This window comes from Salmo salar, chromosome ssa14, assembly GCF_905237065.1.
Source record: "Salmo salar chromosome ssa14, Ssal_v3.1, whole genome shotgun sequence".
In the NCBI taxonomy this organism is placed as follows: domain Eukaryota; kingdom Metazoa; phylum Chordata; class Actinopteri; order Salmoniformes; family Salmonidae; genus Salmo; species Salmo salar.
Window position 1 is genome coordinate 13,592,680 of NC_059455.1, and position 16,358 is coordinate 13,609,037.

The 16,358-nt window shown below is 44.1% G+C and overlaps 1 protein-coding gene across 4 annotated transcripts in view; it reads left to right on the plus strand.

Moving 5' to 3' along the window:
* LOC106568937 (SPRY domain-containing SOCS box protein 4) overlaps positions 1-16,358 on the plus strand; it is a 128,576-nt gene that overhangs the window by 77,821 nt on the left and 34,397 nt on the right. The gene's annotated exons all lie outside the window — the stretch shown is intronic.

Below are 16,358 nucleotides of genomic sequence, written 5' to 3' on the forward strand. Positions count from 1 at the left end.
TGTCACAAAAACCAAAACCACAGCTAAATGAAGCACTAACCTTTGATGATCTTCATCAGATGACACTCCTAGGACATTATGTTATACAATACATGCATGTTTTGTTCAATCAAGTTCATATTTATATCAAAAACCAGCTTTTTACATTAGCATGTGATGTTCAGAACTAGCATACCCACTGCAAACTTCCGATGAATTTACTAAATTACTCATGATAAACGTTCACAAAATACATAATTATTTTAAGAATTATAGATACAGAACTCCTTTATGCAATCGCGGTGTCAGATTTTAAAATGGCTTTTCGGTGAAAGAATATTGCAAAATGTGCTGAGTAGATATCACGGCTAGCTATTTTGACACCCACCAAGTTTGGGACAACCTAAACTCAGAATTACTATTAGAAATATTGGATTACCTTTGCTGTTCTTTGTCAGAATGCACTCCCAGGACTTTTACTTCAATAACAAATGCTGTTTTGGTTCCAAATAATCCATAGTTATATTCAAATAGCTCCGTTTTGTTTGTGCGTTCAGGTCACTATCCGAAGGGTGACGCGCGAGCGCATTTCGTGACAAAAAACTTAAATATTCCATTACCGTACTTCGAAGCATGTCAAACGCTGTTTAAAATCAATTTTTATGCTATTTTTCTTGTAAAATAGCGATAATATTCACACCGACATTGTATTCATTTCAAGGCTGAAAGAAAAAAATGGAGAATTCTCGTGAACGCGCCTCTGTCTCACTGTTACCAGGCTGACCACTAACAAATTCTCCTGCTGTTCTTCGCCCAGAGACAGCAGACACCCAATTCCACTTTCTGGCGCCTTCTGAGAGCCAATGGAAGCCTTAGGAAATGTCACGTTACAGCACAGATGCTGTATTTTCGATAGAGATGCTACAGAAGGACAACAAATTGTCAGACAGGGCACTTCCTGTATGGAATCTTCTCAGGTTTTGGCCTGCCATATGAGTTCTGTTATACTCGCACACCATTCAAACAGTTTTTTAGAAACTTTAGAGTGTTCTACCCAAATCTACTAATTATATGTATATTCTAGTTTCTGGGCAGGAGTAGTAACCAGATTAAATCGGGTACGTTTTTTATCCGGCCGTGAAAATACTGCCCCCTATCCCAAACAGGTAAAATGCACATTTTTCTCCTCCGCTCCCGACTGTGTTGCCATAGAAAGATAATGGGCATCCCCATTCAAGTCAATTATGGCATAGTGGGTGGACTAGCGGTCATTGCGAGTGTCCCCATAGGCGCAAAGCAGGAAGTAAAATATGTATTTATTCAACTGACATGACAAAGTTAACATCAGCCACATCCAGTTAAAATCATTTGAATGTTTATTCTACTTTAACATGGAAATTGCATGACAATACCAGGCAGCCTTTGCGAGTGTACCCGAAGAGTTTACCAGTCAAATTGACAGAATTAAACATTCCAAGCCTGTTCTGTTTCCATGACTGATGCATTGTGTGGGGCGTTGCCATGGCAACCGAATACTGATTTGCTTGTTTCAGCAAGGAGTAACCGAGTTGCATCACATTGTTAAAGAGTCCATGTTATGGCTGAAACGGACTGGACTGCACGAATGCCCGGCTGTCTCCCTTGCACACACAGTATACAGTGCATTCGGAAAGTATTCAAATCCCTTGACTTTTGTTACATTACAGCCTTATTCTAAAATGGATTAAATAAAAAATACATCCTCAGCATAAACGTAATACCCCGCAACGACAAAGCAAAAACACGTTTTTAGAAATGTTGGCAAATTTATTAAATAAAAAAACTTGTATCACATGTGTTCAGCCCCTTTACTCATTACTTTGTTGAAGCGCCTTTGGCAGCGATTACAGCCTAGAGTCTTCTTGGGTATGATGCTACAAGCTTGGCACATCTGTATCTGGGGAGTTTCTTACATTCTTCTCTGCAGATCCTCTCAAGCTCTGTCAGGTTCGATGGGGAGTGTCGCTGCTCAGCTATTTTCAGGTCTTTCGCGAGATGTTCGAACGGGTTCAAGTCCGGGCTCTGGCTGGGCCACTCAAGGACATTCAGACTTGTCCCAAAGCCACTCCTGCGTTGTCTTGGCTGTGTCCTTAGGGTTGTTGTCTTGTTGGAAGGTGAACATTCGCCCCAGTCTGAGGTCCTGAGCAGGTTTTCATCAAGGATCTCTCTGTACTTTGCTCCGTTCATCTTTCCCTCAATCCTGACTAGTCTCCCAGTCCCTGCCGCTGAAAAACGTAGGGATGGTGCCAGGTTTCCTCCAGACATGACGCTTGACATTCAAGCCAAAGAGTTCAATCTTGGTTTCATCAGACCAGAGAATCTTGTTCCTAATGGTCTGCGAGTCCTTTTGGTGCCTTTTGGCAAACTTCAAGTGGGCTCTCATATGCCTTTTTGCTGAGGAGTGGGTTCCGTCTGGCCACTGTACCATAAAGGCCTGATTTGGTGGAGTGCTGCAGAGATGGTTGTCCTTCTGGGAGGTTCTCCCATCTGGAGCTCTGTCAGTGACCATCGAGTTCTTGATCACCTCCCTGACCAAGGCCCTTCTCCCCCGATTGCTCAGTTTGGCCAGGCGGCCTGCTCTAGGAAGAGTCTTGGTGATTCCAAACTTCTATTTAAAATTGATGGAGGCCGCTGTTCTTGGACCTTCAATGCTGCATAAATGTTTTGGTACCCTTCCCCAGATCTGTGCCCCGACACAATCCTGTGTCGGGGCACAGGATTGTGCACAATTCCTTCGACCTCATGTCTTGGTTTTTGCACTGACATGCAATGTCAACTGTGGTACCTTATATAGACAGGTGTATGCCTTTCCAAATCATGTCCAATCACTTGAATTTACCACAGGTGAACTCCAAGTCGTAGAAACATCTCAAAGATGATCAATGGAAACAGGATGCACCTGAGCTCATTTTCAAGTCTCATAGCAGAGGGTCTGAGTACATTACATTACATTTAATGCGACTTACAAAATGGTGCATTCACCTTATGATATCCAGTGGAACAACCACTTTACAATAGTGCATCGAAATATTTTAAGGGGGGGGGGTTAGAAGGATTACTTTATCCTATCCTAGGTATTCCTTAAAGAGGTGGGGTTTCAGGTACTTATGAGTACTTATGTAAATAAGGTATTTGTTTTATTTTTTAATACATTTTGCTAACATTTCAACAAACAAAAAAATGACTTTGTCATTGTGGTATTGTGTAGATTGAGGAACTTTATTTAATCCATTTTAGAATAAGGCTGTAATGTAACAATGTGGAGAAAGTGAAGGGGTCTGAATACTTTCCAAATCCTGTGTGTGTATTATTGTCATCATTGATGTATGTAAACTCAGCAAAAAAATAAACGTCCCTTTTTCAGGACCCTGTCTTTCAAAGATAATTCATAAAAATCCAAATAACTTCACAGATCTTCATTGGAAAGGGTTTAAACACGGTTGCCCATACTTGTAGGAAATTACAGTCACAGTTATGAAAACTTAGGACACTAAAGAGACCTTTCTACTGACTCTGAAAAACACCAGAAGAAAGATGCCCAGGGTCCCTGCTCATCTGCATAAACGTGCCTTAGGTATGCTGAAAGGAGGTATGAGGACTGCAGATGTGGCCAGGGCAATACATTTCAATGTCTGTACTGTGAGACGCCTAAGACGGCGCTACAGGGAGACAGGACGGACAGCTGATCGTCCTCGCAGTTGCAGACCACGTGTGACAACACCTGCACAGGATCGGTACATCCGAACATCACACTTGCGGGACAGGTACAGGTTGGCAACAACAACTGCCCGAGTTACACCAGGAACACACAATCTCTCCATCAGTGCTCAGACTGTCCGCAATAGGCTGAGCGAGGATGGACTTGCGGGCTTGTAGGCCTGTTGTAAGGCAGGTCTTCACCAGACATCACCGACAACAACGTAGCCTATGGGCACAAACCCACCGTCGCTGGGCCAGACAGGACTGGCTAAAAGTGCTCTTCGCTGATGCGTCGCGGTTTTGTTTCACCAGGGGTGATGATCGGATTCGTGTTTATCGTCGAAGGAAAGGGCGTTACACCGAGGCCTGTACTCTGGAGCGGGATCGATTTGAAGCTGGAGGGTCCGTCATGGTCTGGGGTGGTGTGTCACAGCATCATCGGACTGAGCTTGTCGTCATTGCAGGCTATCTCAACACTGCGTTACAGGAAAAACATCCTCCTCCCTCATGTGGTACCCTTCCTTCCTGCAGGCTCATCCTGACATGACCTTCCAGCATGACAATGCCACCAGCCATACTCCTCGTTCCGTACGCGATTTCCTGCAAGACAGGAATGTCAGTATTCTGCCATGGCCAGCGAAGAGCCCGGATCTCAATCCCATTGAGCACGTCTGGGACCTGTTGGCTCGGAGGGTGAGGGCTAAGGCCCCCCCCCCCCCGGCAACTTGCAGGTGCCTTGGTGGAAGAGTGGGGTAACATCTCACAGAAAGAACTGGAAAATCTGGTGCAGTGCATGAGGTGATGTACGACTGTTGAGTTTCACCCCCCCGTGTCTGTGGAACTTCTTCAGTGTATGTCTGTTGAATCTTGTTATATTCATACAAATATTTACACATGTTAAGTTTGCAGAAATAAACGCAGTTGACAGCGAGAGGACGTTTCTTTTTTGGATAAGTTTAAATATTTTTACCGGTTATTTTATTTTCAATGGCCCCTCTTCATAATGAGTAATGCTGTCAATTTATTGAAGTGCTGAGTCCTTGAGAAATCCAGCAGTCCCCGAGGCCCTGTGACCACGACACAGGTAGTAACTTTGTGTGAGGCTGTTACCTTATCTTGTACCTGGATACCATTTCAATTGGGGACTTTCGTCTTATGTCCTCACAAGACCTCTCATTCATTATAGAAGCCCAACCATTCTAACTTCATATAATGTTTCTCAACGTGTGTGTGTGTGTGGCGAGAATCCCCCTGGTCTCAGTTTAAACTGTCTCTTTGAAAGACTTATTTAAACCCCCACACACACACCTGCAAGAGTGTTCTCATAACACACACTTTTGATCTGAACCCCCCCCCCCCCCATGTCATATTTGATATTACAACATGGAATGTTTTTGTCTGTTGCTGGGTGGAAACCGAAAGGAAAAATGCCCCTGTAAAGTTTGCTGTGTTTGTTCTTGCTAGACGAGTCACTTTCGGTGTCTGAGACCAGAGGAAGACCTGGGGATTCTCACCACACACACACACACACTGACCTTTCTTTGAAGTTGTAAGGTTTGTAAAACCTGTAGTTTTCATACCACTGAGCACATCAGATGACTGTTACCAGTCTTTTGTGCTGCAGTGGCTTATGTTGGTCTTTTCCTGAGTTAGGCCTTGTTCAACGCAGCCCGTTTGTTATCCAGAACGGTTTAACCGAACCGTTCACGTTTACCACTTTCCTGCTGTTGAATATCACGGATTGGAACCGCCATGGCCTAGCTCGGAGAATCTCCAGGTCTGTTCAAAGCACCAGTTTCAAAGTATTTTCAGTGCCTGAAAAATGCTTTTAGACAGTTGAAAGTGGGCTTTCAAGCGTAGTGCTGAGAAAGTAGAATGAATGTTGAAAGCTCTCCTCCTTGAAAGGTAGTAGTTTTAAAGAAATGGCTGATGGTGTACGGTAGGAGCTGAAAGCCTCAGCTGAAGACCAGTTTTTGAAGATGTGATGCGCCTTCATGTGTTTACACGTGTCTGTATGTGCGTGCGATTGTGTGTTTTGTGAATGTCTGCGTGCGCCTTAATGTTTCTGCATGTTTTGTGCACTTACGTATGCGTGTTTGTGAGTAGGCCTATGTCTGTGAGTGTGTTGGGGAGGGGGTGTGTGTGTCTCTGATTATTTATATGCCAAGGCATGCCCATCAGAATAATGAAATTCTGCCTTTACAGGAGGGAGAGATGGAGCAAGAGAATGAACCGTGAGGGCTTTGAACTTTTCAATCTTTAGCATCTAAATGAGCAGCGAGAAGGCACAACAAACGAGCCGGGGAAGTAGAGCCATATATGGGGCAACATGCCATGTGCCAATATGCTCCCATGATATATTGAAGAATATATTGAGAAATATGTTGATTCAGGATGTGACCTTAAATAAATCCATCAAGGAAACCCCAGAACGGGATGCTTTCAATTTACTGAGAAACATCGAGGTAGGCAGATACCCTTAGTCAAATGCCATTTTTTTGGTGGAGAGAAATGTAGAGATGGGAAATCTAGTTGTCCTCCATTGCGGTGTGTGTGATATCTACAGTTTTTGTATTTTTTTTTTCTCCCCCTCCTGGAATTGAAATAAGACATGACTTAAAAAAAAAATAGATGCACATTTTGAGCACTGCCAACAAGTGATGTTTAGAAAGCTGGAATTGAGATGAGTATGAATTAAGCTAGCAGCAGCTCTTGTTTTAGCACACTTGACTCACTGTTATGAAGTCCTCATGAATGTCTGTCTGCCACTGGGATGTCGTGTGTGTGGATCTGCTCCTGTTTGTGGGTGTTTGCTTGTCTCTGTGGACATGTTTTTTGCTTGTTGGCGTGTGTGTCTTAGTACACCGTGTGTTTGCTTGTCCCCGTGGGAGTCTGTGGACAGTGTGTGTAGGAGGAAGCCAACAACTAAGTTTTTTTTCTTTCTCCCAGAAATCCCCTGGAATTCTCTGATGGCTCTGTGTTGAGTTGAGGTGGGTGAAGTGAATGCTCTGGCTGGGGTGAGCTTGCAGAGAAAGGAAAGGCGGAGAGGATGGAGGAGAGGGTGGGTGGAGGGATAGAGGGACTCTGCTGTCTGAGGTCCAGTGTCTGTATTGGGAAATGAATGTTACGCCCAGTGGGCTTTGGCTGAGACGCAGGCAGCCACTGTATGTATTGCGTGTGCGTCATTGTATCATGTGCCGCTCACAGAGCCCCAGTGTCATGAACAGCGGGGTGGGACAGGCACAATGTCGTGTGTGTGTGTGTGGGGGTAATATATGTGAGCGGGGAGAGCGTCTGTCAGACAGGGAGCTGTGTGTGTCCTGTGTTTCTCTCGCCACAGAGCCCCAGTGTGTGTCTGTGATCAGTGGGCTGAATCTGTCTGGTGCTTTGCCACTGATGGGTTCTCCTCTCTGGTGCCCAGGAATGTGCGTCAGCCAGCCAGTGTACACACACTAATATCACACACACTAATATCACACACACTAATATCACACACACTAATATATCACACACACTAATATCACACACACACTAATATCACACACACACTAATATCACACACACACTAATATCACACACACACTAATATCACACACACACTAATATCACACACACACTAATATCACACACACACTAATATCACACACACACACACTAATATCACACACACACACACTAATATCACACACACACACACACACTAATAACACACACACACACACACACACACTAATAACACACACACACACACACACTAATAACACACACACACACACACACACTAATATCACACACCCCTTATCATAACCTCAATGATTCACCTAGCTCATGACTGTCAGCCAGTGTGTGGTGGGACAGTGTTCAGGAAGGTAATGACTTTTGAGAGATGGGAGAGCGTCAGCCAGACGGGAGAGCAATGTGTATGTATGTCACGTAGCCCAGTGTGTGCGTAGGTTATAGTTAGAGGCAGATCCAGAAAGGAGTGTTTCCAGAGTAGTGTGGTGCCAGGAATGCCTGTGTGTGAATGGTAATGCTTGGCATTACAGTAATGACTTTATGTAATAGGTCTTCCCATGTTGATGAATAGTATGGAGCTTATTAGATTGATGGACTGCAAAGCAGAACATAATGAGATTGACGGCCATTGTATCCTCCAAAAAGCTGTTTGGCTTTTCTCATCTTTTCTGCTATGGCCTATTGCCCCAAAGTAGTTCAACACGATAGGCTACTTTAATACACCAAGTTTCTCCAAGAATTAGAATTTGTTGTGGTTCAGATACGTGGCTGCTATTTAACTTGAGTTATGACCTTATTTACTAAGGGCTGAATCCTAACAGAAATGTTGGTGTACATCTCCCATTAACATTGACGCATTTTACATGAATTAACCAAGCATCACAAAGTTCTTTCTCTGTCGCGCTCTGTATCTCACAGCAGGCAAGTTGGTAATAAGCAGATAATGTACTCTACGTCCTCCTCGCTTACCGCTATGGTGAACAACACAGATAAAGCAGCAATATACAGGTAAGTGATCAAATAAAGGAAACACCGTAGGTAGTGTCTTGCTAAATAGGGTGTTGAGCCACCAGAACAGCGTCAATGGCATAGATTCTACATGTGTCTGGAACTCTATTGGAGGGATGCGACACCATTTTTCCATTATTTGGTGTTTTGTTGATGGCTTGAGGATCTGCAGAGAAGAATGGGAGAAATTCCCCAAATACAAGTGTGCCAGGCTTGTAGCATCATACCCAAGAGGACTCGAGGCTGTAATTGCTGCCAAAGGTGCTTCAACAAAGTACTGAGTAAAGGGTCTGAATACTTATGTAAATGTGATATTTCAGTTTGTTTTATTAATCTACACACAATTCTCCATAAAATGAAAAAAGCGAAAACAGGTTATTAGAAATGTTTGCTAATTTATTAAAAATAAAAAACACCTTTTATATACATAAGTATTCTGACCCTTTGCTATGAGACTCAATTGCACTCAGGTGCATCCTGTTTCCATTGCTCATCCTTGATCTTTCTACAACTTCATTGGAGTCCACATGTGGTAAATTCAATTGATTGGATGTGACTTGGAAAAGCACACACCTGTCTATGTAAGGTCCCACAGTTGACAGTGCATGTCAGAGCGAAAACAAAGCCATGGGGTCAAAAGAATTGCCTTTAGAGCTCCGAGACAGGATTGTCGAGGCACAGATCTGGGGAAGGGTACCAAAAAATGTCCGCAGCATGGAAGGTCCACAGAACAGTGTCCTCCATCATTTGTTAAATGGAAGAAGTTTCGAACCACCAGGGCTCTTGCTAGAGCTGGCCGCCCAGCCAAATTGAGCAATCGGGGGAGAAGGGCCTTGGTCAGGGAGGTGACCAGCAACCTGATGGTCACTCTGACAGTGCGCCAGAGTTCCTCTGTGGAGATGGGAGAACCTTTCAGAAGGACAACCATCTCTGCAGCACTCCACCAATCAGGCCTTTATGGTAGAGTGCCAAGACGGAAGCCACTCCTCAGCAAAAAGGCACATGACCGATCGCTTGTGGTTTGTCAAAAGGCACCTGAAGACTCTCAGAGCATGAGAAACAAGATTCTCTGGTCTGATGAAACCAAGATTGAACTTTTTGGCCTGAATGCCAAGCGTCCCATCTGGAGGAAACCTGGCACCATCCCTACAGTGAAGCACAGTGTTTTTTAGCGGAAGGTACTTGGAGACTGGTCAGGATCGAGGGAAAGATGAGCGAAGCAAAGTACAGAGATCCTTGATGAGAACCTGCTAAGGACCTGACTGGGGTGAAGGTTCACTTTCTAACAGGACAATAACCTTAATCACACAGCCAAGACAACGCAAGAGTGGCCTCCGGACATGTCTCTGAATGTCATGGAGTGGCCCAGCCAGAGCTTGGGCTTGAATCCGATCAAAAATCTCTGGAGAGACCTGAAAATAATCCTACCCGACAGAGCTTGAGAAGATCTGCAGAGAAGAAAGTGAGAAACTCCCTGAAATACAGGTGTGCCAAGAAGACTGAAATCGAGGCTGTAATCGCAGCCAAAGGTTCAACAAAGTACTCAGTAAAGGGTCTGAATACTTAGGTACATGTGATATTTAATTGTTTCTGTTTTTGCTTCCTCATTATGGAGTATTGTGTGTAGATTTTCCAAAAAGTTTTTTTTATCCCTTTTAGAATAAGGCTGTAACATAACAATGTGGGAAAAAGGGTGGCTACTTTGAAGACTCTCAAATATAAAATATATTTAAATGTAACACTTTCCATGTGTTATTTCATAGTTTTGATGTCTTCACTTTATTCTACATTGTAGAAAATAGTGAAAATAAAGAATAACCCTTGAATGAGTAGGCGTGTCCAAACTTTTGACTGATACTGTATATATGTGGCGGTGTCAGGAAGACCCCAAAATTGTCAGATTACAGTCACCTAAGTCATGGACTGTTCTCTCTGCTACCGCACGGCAAGTGTTACTGGAGCACCAAGTCTAGGTCCAATATGTTTCACAGCTTCTACCCCCAAGACATAAGACTGCTGAACAATTAATCAAATGGCCACCTGGACTATTTGCGTTGTTTGTTTTGTACACTGCTGCTACTTGTTTATTATCTATGTATAGTCACTTTAACCCTACCTACATGTAAAAATTACTTTGTCTAACCTGTACACCCGCACATTGTCTCGGTACTGGTACCCCCTGTATATAGCCTTGTTACTAAAAAAATAAATAAAAGTTTTTACTTTAGTTTATTTAGCAAATATTTTCTTAACCAACAATGCAGTTAAGAAAATGGAGTTAAGGGCTTGCAAGTAAGCATTTCACGGTAAGGTCTACACCTGTTGTATTCGGCGCATGTGACAAATACGATTTGATTTGAAGAGGAAAAGGAGGAATACGGAGAGGTAGAGGAATGGGTGAATCCAAGTAGAGGAGTGGACTTGGCAGTCCTTTTTGGGAAGGGACACTGTACAGCTGTGGCAGATGTTTCAGCCTTCACGTCTTGTGGGAGTTTGTGGCACAAACATAAGGTCTATCTCTCTCCCGGCTGAATACACGGTGAGAAGGGAGAATCTCTCTTGCTCTCTCTGCCAAGCTAAATATGAGAGAGATTAATTTCTCACTCTAAATATTTTATGAAAGTTGTGCCAACATGCCAACACTATAATTTTAATTAGCTTATGTGTGAAAGAGAAGGGGGGGGAGTTGGACAGAGAAGAATACTATCAGCGTAAAACATCTAAGAATAGGGCCAGGAGTTTTTCCTGGTGTTGTCAGGTAATCTGGAAACACTCCTGGTCCTGAAGCATGGGCTCTGTGTATTAGAGCCGCATCTATAATTGTTCCGATGTTTTTAATTGTTTATTATAAAGCATGTTTTAAAGCTTGGTAGGAAGACCATGACACTCCTGTGTGTGTAAGCAAGCTCCATGCAGCCCCCATCGCGTGTGCCAGGACTCTGGAGAGAAGCTGCTACCGCTAATGGGTGCTTGGCTAGTGTCCAGCAGACCGGAGATACTCTAGGGAACTGTGAGAGTTTGTGCCTGAGGCAACTAGCAGCGTAGCCCAGAACTAAGTGCTAACCCTACTGTCCAGCAGCACACTGTGGGCATTTATCCAGAGCTCAACGCTAACTCACTAACGGCCTGGCTGCAGGGAGCTGGTTGGTTGGCGGGTCACAGCTTGGGCGACTTCCTGTTATGTTGACTGATCTATAAATCATCTAACCCTCTAAACCGCACTGGTTATGAAAGGATCCTTATTGTATAGAGAATTTGATAAAATGCCACTTCTGGCTGTGTACGAAACTAAATAAATAGGAGGGAAAGCAAAGCCAATGGGGTCAACTGCCGGAAGAGCAGGCCAACGTGGAGAGAAAATAGTTTTTCAAGCGTCTCCGGCATTGCAGGTCCATACGCCTAGGTAATATTCCGTTTAGCAATAGTACATCCTAGCACCAGGGAGTTGCATATTAGAGGCTACAAATGCCTTCTTATGTAGTTGGGCAAGCTGAGTTAAGTACACTGCTCAAAAAAATAAAGGGAACACTTAAACACAATAACTCCAAGTCAATCACACTTCTGTGAAATCAAACTGTCCACTTAGGAAGCAACACTGATTGACAATACATTTCACATGCTGTTGTGCAAATGGAATAGACAACAGGTGGAAATTATAGGCAATTAGCAAGACCCCCCCAATAAAGGAGTGGTTCTGCAGGTGGGGACCACAGACCACTTCTCAGTTCCTATGCTTCCTGGCTGATGTTTTGGTCACTTTTGAATGCTGGCGGTGCTTTCACTCTAGTGGTAGCATGAGACGGAGTCTACAACCCACACAAGTGGCTCAGGTAGTGCAGCTCATCCAGGATGGTACATCAATGCGAGCTGTGGCAAGAAGGTTTGCTGTGCCTGTCAGCGTAGTGTCCAGAGCATGGAGGCGCTACCAGGAGACAGGTCAGTACATCAGGAGACGTGGAGGAGGCCGTAGGAGGGCAACAACCCAGCAGCAGGACCGCTACCTCCGCCTTTGTGCAAGGAGGAGCAGGAGAAGCACTGCCAGAGCCCTGCAAAATTACTTCCAGCAGGCCACAAATGTGCATGTGTCTGCTCAAACGGTCAGAAACAGACTCCACGAGGGTGGTATGAGGGCCCGACGTCCACAGGTGGGGGTTGTGCTTACAGCCCAACACCGTGCAGGACCTGGAGAACGTTCTGCTGCCTGCAACATCCTCCAGCATGACCGGTTTGGCGGTGGGTTAGTCATGGCGTGGGGTGGCATTTCTTTGGGGGGCCGCACAGCACTCCATGTGCTCGCCAGAGGTAGCCTGACTGCCATTAGGTACCGAGATGAGATCATCAGACCCCTTGTGAGACCATATGCTGTTGCGGTTGGCCCTGGGTTCCTCCTAATGCAAGACAATGCTAGACCTCATGTGGCTGGAGTGTGTCAGCAGTTCCTGCAAGAGGAAGGCATTGATGCTATGGACTGGCCCGCCCGTTCCCCAGACCTGAATCCAATTGAGCACATCTGGGACATCATGTCTCGCTCCATCCACCAACACCACGTTGCACCACACTGTCCAGGAGTTGGCGGATGCTTTAGTCCAGGTCTGGTAGGAGATCCCTCAGGAGACCATCCGCCACCTCATCAGGAGCATGCCCAGGCGTTGTAGGGAAGTCATACAGGCACGTGGAGGCCACACACACTACTGAGCCTCATTTTGACTTGTTTTAATGACATTACATCAAAGTTGGATCAGCCTGTAGTGTGGTTTTCCACTTTAATTTTGACTGTGACTCCAAATCCAGACCTCCATGGGTTGATAAATTGGATTTCCATTGATTATTTGTGTGATTTTTGTCAGCACATTCAACTATGTAAAGAAAAAAGTATTTAATAAGATTATTTCTTTCATTCAGATCTAGGAAGTGTTTAAGTGTTCCCTTTATTTTTTTGAGCCGTATAGTTCAGAAAAGGAAAAAAAAGAATGCTTGAGGGGATGTTTCAGGTAGGTTTGTGTGTCATAGGATACCGGTACGCAAAAGTGAACTACTACTACTACTACATGAGGAAGTTGTGGTTTTTCAGTCTTTTTTCCCTCTTCTGTCTCTCTCTCGCCCTTTAACTCTCCCTTTTCTGTATCTCACCTCTGCCTCTTTCCCTTCTTTCACTCTGCTGCTTTCTCACCTCTGCCTCTCTTTCCCTTCTTTCACTCTGCTGCTTTCTCACCTCTGCCTCTCTTTCCCTTCTTTCACTCTGCTGCTTTCTCACCTCTGCCTCGTTCCCTTCTTTCACACTGCTGCTTTCTCACCTCTGCCTCTCTTTCCCTTCTTTCACTCTGCTGCTTTCTCACCTCTGCCTCGTTCCCTTCTTTCACTCTGCTGCTTTCTCACCTCAGCCAGCTCATCCCATCTCTCTCTCTTGCACTCTCACACCAATCCTTCAAACAATGTTCATTAGCTAGTCAGCATCTAAAGCAATGACAAGGCTGTGTAGATTGGGAGTCATTGTCCAGGGAATCAAAGCAAATCTAATTGGTGCATTTATAAAGAGAAAAAGAAAAGTCAGGGAGAGCGACGATGTGGTGTGTGGACTTGCATGCACACGCAATGCACAGAACACCGGAACACACAAACATGCCACGTACACACATCTTGTTTACATTATTATTTTTTTTTTTTAAAGACCCATCACAATTTGTATATTTAAAACATTTATTTAGTATTCATATAAATTAGGTAATAACCTTACTATACTTACCATTGCTTACTACTACAAAAGTCAGGATTCACAGGAAGACTATCTCAGCAGATGACTCCCAACACCCCCACAATGGCTTGCAGTTTCCACATCCGTATAAAGAGCCACTGGTTGCCTGAGCTCACACTCTGCTCAGCGAAGTCCCTCTTCACTCTCCTGTAAAAGTCAACCTTGCATCACATCTCTATGTGCTTGTGGAACAGACGTTGCCTGCTCAGGCAGGTTGTGGTAGTGGAAGCTGGCCATGTTTCGTGACTTCCAGTACCACTCACAATGTAAGACCTTGTACAAGCACGGGAGGGCCTAACCTAAATTCACACAACACCAGTTGTAGATTTACCTCAATCAATATAAAGCAGGGAATGTTGAAGAATACTCTAAAATAAGCAATGATAATCCTGACAAGAATACGCTATTTCAGTCTGAACATTGATATTTGATAGTCTCTTGCAGGAAGGTACTAATGTCCCTGTGGAAACCATGGTCCGGACTGGTGAAATCGCTGCATATTAATGCTCATTGTTGAAAAATGGATCATCTTCTAGAACTGAAGAAATTTGCAAGTGTAGCCACCAAAACAGAGTTCCAAATCATCGTTGTTAGAATGTTTGGTTGATAGGTACCGATCTAAATTCTATTAAAGTTGCTCTTTTAAATTGTGATATCATGATATTCAAATAGAATTTGAATCTTATGAATATAATGCCCATGGTAAATCAAGTTTTTGTTTGTATTATTCTGAATTGGCATGGCAAACTTGAACTTCTAGCACTCGTTTACTGTGAACACTGAGGCTGTACCCACTTTTAAGTTAGTTTCAGACAGTGGTCAAGTAGGCTACTGTGGCTATTTGATCATAAAAACAATGAAGAAATGTATCCCATAGCACTTTAACATGGAAATAGTTGTTCTCTCCTTCAGCCTACAGTCGCAGCCAATGTGTGGTGTTCAATGTCGGCCTACATTCCATGAGACTTTAAAAATCATGCAGGGCTTGTCATTGACCTGTTTATCTACTTCTCCTTTTGACAAGGTGACTGAAAATGTTGTTTGACGCAAGAAACCATTTAACAAATAAAATGCATTATTACAGAGCATCAGAGAAATTATGCTACCCTCTGCCTATTGGATACTTAGGCTTGAATAAGCTGTCTCAATATACAACACTGCCTCTTTTTAAGAAGGGGGAAAAAAAGCTCTTTACTTGAATCACTCCCCCATTGCTGACTACAAATGATCTATAACTGGGCTAGTTACTCACTAACTTGCACAGGATATGAACAAACATGCCCATGTTGCGAAATGCAGCTCTCGCGTTGATCTCAAAACAAGCGTATTTACTCACAACCGCTGATGCTGTAATCATAGTCCAATTCAAAGTGAATGGCAATGCTCTATTTGCATATAGGCCAACTGCAGCTCTGATTGGTTATGCACCGGTCTGTGTAGAGTAGGGGCTGATGAGTGTGTCAATGCAACAGAATCCTACTCCAACGTGTTCTGCCAACAATAACATCTCTTGCATAGTTTTCCATACTAATAAGTCTTGCGTAGTTAGTTTTGTTTCAAATGGCTAGTATTGTGTTAATTCGATCACAATTCCCACAGTGAAGGGAGACGTTGATAGTGTTAACTAACAGGGGAAACCTCTTGAGTGAAGTTCAATCTCGTGCTTCTCTGCACGGGGCTGATATTTCTTCTGCGTGGTTGGGGAGCTGGGCCCTGAGCTTAGAGGGAACATTGGTTGCAACAATCACCCAGATATGTTGTGATATGCAATTACCGCTCACTCCGTTTCTTTACTTTATTGTAGAAAAATGAATTAAGTAGCAGGTGTGAGTCAGTCATGGTTGCTCATGGTCACGTGATGGATAGCCCCACTTGTGACTTCAAAACCAGTGTGGACCCTCGGACGAAAAGGGAATTTCCTCTTCGTCTAATGGTCAAAACGTTGGTTTCTCACGTGGTAGACTCGGGTTCATTTCCCGCTTTTTCCATGTGTGTGTAAGCATAATCTGGCTCAAATGCTGTTTAGTTATATGCATAGGGGTAGTCCTCGCCCCTCTGGGACCAACGGGGGGCTGGGGGGGGGCTCAGGTGAGACAGCCAGCCTATGGAGAGCCAAGAGACCCAATAAATACCTTCTGTTCTGAGAGAAGCCACACTTGACCATACATGGCAATAAAGGCAACATCCCTGGGAGATTCACTGTATACCGCCAACTTGTATATGGGAAGGAGAAGAGACTGCAGTAGCTTTCACCCACCAGTCCAGTCTCACTTTCTCTGCCTGTGGGCTGTTTTGGATATAAACACAAGGTTTCACAACCTGTTGGCCATACAGAGGGTCTCCAGACCACACAGCGTTGTGGAAA